This window comes from Neopsephotus bourkii, unplaced genomic scaffold (assembly GCF_033783945.1).
Source record: "Neopsephotus bourkii isolate Nb327-2 ecotype Australia unplaced genomic scaffold, CSIRO-AGI_Nbou_v1 NB_234, whole genome shotgun sequence".
Taxonomy (NCBI): Eukaryota; Metazoa; Chordata; class Aves; order Psittaciformes; family Psittacidae; genus Neopsephotus; species Neopsephotus bourkii.
This window is the reverse complement of record NW_026900744.1, coordinates 16,904,696-16,908,321: the sequence shown is the minus strand read 5'-3', so window position 1 is coordinate 16,908,321 and position 3,626 is coordinate 16,904,696.

The window sequence follows — 3,626 nt, the reverse complement described above, 5'->3', positions numbered from 1 at the left end:
GGAGTCTACTGGAATCCTACTCATCCAGGGCCGCCCCCCTGTCGCTGCTCTTCTGGACAACAGATAGGCTAGTCAGATTTGCTAGTAGCTCATTGTTGGCATCCGTCCACCTACATTAGCCATCCCTTTGCAAATTTATTTTTTTTTCCTTTTTGTAACAGGATGTCCACAAAACTTGTGTTCTTCATCATCCTGTCTGCTGCTATGATGTGAACAAGTGGCAGAGCAACAGTATGTTTGCCTCCTTGCTCTGAAGATAGCCAAAGTATTCCTGGATGGCTTTGAACTGCGTTCAGTGTATGTTAGCTGCCTACAGATTTAAAATGGGCAGAGGAAGAGGGAATTGCAGTTTACTTGTGGTTGCATTGGAGAGCCAGGTTCAGAAGCAGGGCATAGTGTGTGAAGTTTTTGTTTGTTTTTGGTTTTTTTTTCCTACTTTTTATGCTGACAATTTCTGTTTTCTCTGTATTCATTTAGTTCCCAACTGACTTAATAGCATTTTTGTTCTCTGAAGGCCCTTGCAACTTGGGGAATAATTTTTCTTCTAGTTCTTCCTTTCTCTTGCTTCAGATAATCAATTCTTTTAGCACAAGTAACTTGTAAAAGAGCTTTTGCTTTAATTTGGCAGATGTACAAGTTGTTCAGGTTTTCTTTAGTAAGAGATTTGAAATACTAGAACCCAGCTGTAAGAAGATGCAATCAACTTTACAGGTACATAGTACATTTTCATGTGAAATGGCTACATCCGGTCTAGTATGCCAGCACGCCTTAGTGCCTTTTGCCAGTTTATGTTGTACCAGCTTCTGACGCTGCCAGTGGGAGATGAGGGTTGATGCTACGGCTGGGATCAGATTTGCTTTTTCATCTGTCCGTGTCTGTTCCTGTGGCAGTGGAGTCTTCAAGTGAAGATCAGTTTTCCAGCTATTGCCACCCTCTATCTAAAGAGGGAGAACATCCTCCCATGCAAACACATAAAAGCAGAAGCATTATATGAATTTGGTGTTTCATTTTCTATGAATTAGGCAGAGTCCCTTCAGTTTCCTTGTTCTGACAGATGCTAAACACAAAAGGGAACTAGAATCTGGGTGCATAGTATCTCTCCAGTTTTGCTGGAACTGCAGCTCCCCTTATTGGAGAGAGATGGTAACCTGATGGAAGTACCTTAACTTTGATCACGGGGATTTTTGAGTTACTCAAATGTTCTTTATTGGCAGTTTTTGTTAATGGCTTTTCTTCACTGACCTACAGCCTTGGTATTTGATACCAGCAGTATTGGGAATGTTTATATCCTGATCCACTTAAGACTGTCTTCTGGGTTTCTGTTTTTAATAACCTGAGCCAAAAGTAACTTCATGAAAACTAGGTAACACTCTTCCAGGCTTTTAGTCTTCTCTAAGAAGGAATCCCGCTCACGCATGGTGAGAATATTGTGTCAGGTCAAATTTGCCAAATGCAGTGTTTGTGTATGTGGCTCTCCTCTGAAAATATCCTGCTAGAATTTGTTTGTTGAAACGGTTGGGTTAATTTCTGAGGAAGGGGTTCATGTGCATACTCAAACTTGGCAGTATTACTATGTAAAATCCTGAGAATTAAATTGATTACTTAATCCTGAATCTTTCACTGTACCTTTAGTGGGAGGAAGGAACAGAAGTGCTGGAGCAACTAAGGTTTCTGTTTGGAAAAAAAAAACCAAAAAAACAACACAAAAAAACCCAACAAACAGACCAAACTGCACCACCCTTTGGCCAAACAGCTTTGTAACCTCCTTAATGCAGAATTAAATTTAGTCCTGTACGTTTTAGTTGTGCTCAAAACACTAATGTGCAAGATGTAACTGCACTCAGTTTGGGTGTGAGGGATAAGGGACTTACTTGCCTCTCAATGCTTGTGTCAGGTCTGGCTGCTGTCTTGGTGTTCTCAGAAGGAGATCAGATGATGGCACTTTGTGCCAGGTTCTGGTGTTTCCCTTGCAGCTGGCACTGTCATATTCCTAATAAAGGATATCAGCATTTACTGTGTTAGCATTCTTGCTCTTTGAAGCCTGAGGGCTTGAGTGTCTGGCAAGCAAAAGGCAAGTAGAAAGGAATGCTCAGCTGTTGGAACTAGCCTTAGTTTTTGACAGGTTGAGATTTTTAGCCTTGTAGATCAAGGCATCTGGCAACCATGCTGTCACGACATTAACAATCGGGATTAATTTCAGTTTCATGGGTGGCTGTTTTTGTTGGTTTGGGGGGGATTTTTTTAATTGCTTTTGAATGTGGGTTCATTTTTTCTCAAGAGTACTGAAGGGGAAGTGCTAAGTCTTTTGCACATTGCTTGTTTAATTAGTCAATTATACCATCTTTGTTTGAGTTTCCTTTGAGTGCCAGAGGTAGCAATATGGTGTTCTGGTCAATAATGAGGATGCTGGTGTTCAGAACCTGCCCTTTACAGGTTCTTAATAATACATACATTTTTCTGTGTCTCCTTCCAATGCCAGAACTGTGCAGCTTGCTTCCATGGTAACTTCTCAGCTTCGAGGTGGGAAGCCTCCAGCTTTGGAATGGCAGCCAGTGCAGCTACAGCTCCTTGTTCAATAACATCCCAAAAATCAGTATTAATGTGGCGAAATGTATCTGGGTCTTAAAATGGTTTGATCTCAGGAGGACCGAGCCTCTGCAGAGTCCTTGTGCGTATTATGTCGTTTCTGTTGGGGGGTTTAGCTTCCACCCTTCTGAAGCGAAGCAGTCCTGCATGTGACAGTGAAGTGTATGCTATTATGTGACAGCCGTCCAAGTAAGGCATGTGCCACAACACATGGGAGTGGGGGCAATCCCTGAGGTATTTTGTTACTACAAAATGGCATGGATTACATGGACCAGTCCACTGATAAAGAAGAACTGAACTGTTGGAGCTCCAGTTGAGCGTAGCTGGGCTGGAAGGTCAGCAGTCCAGCATGAGCGAGCCCACACTGGCATCAGGGTTATCAGCTGGCTCCCCACTGTACCTCTGAGCCAGCCAAGGTCGGCCTCATCTCTTCTCCCTGGGCTTGCAGTCATTGCTGCCCTTCCCCTGAGGTGATGGGGGAGAGGTAGCCACCATGTGCTTGCTGTGTGTCCAGGCACCGGTGGTTCCATGTATGCAACCTGTATACCAAGTTCTGTCATGCACAAGAGCTGTTTATAATCTACTGTATTACAGCAATTGAAATATATTTTGCTATTAGGGGAGGGAAAAAAAACTGTCTCGGCCTGTTTCTTCTCTGAGGCTCCTGAAATGGGGGGGTGGGAGGGGCTTGCCAGAGAGCAATGGGGGGGTGGAAAAAGAGGGGCGAGGTTGCTCTTTTGGGGAGATGTGGGTCAGAGCCTTGTGGTGGAGGGAGGGAGGGAGGGAGGAGATGTTCCAGAGCCGGCTGCAGCACCCTTTTAGTCTATGGTGATGGAGTCAGGGACAAGCTGGCTGAGGGCTGGCCTGTACAGGCAGGGGCCCCTCTGCTGCTGTGGGGAGGGGGGAGCTGGCCTACCTCAGGGGTCTGGGGGCTGCAAGGGCAAGGAGGGAGAGCTGTGGAGACAGCCATGCTGTGGCACACCCAGTCCTGGAGGTGCTGGGTGAGGGGAGGTCTTAGTTGGGTTTGTGACAAGAAATTT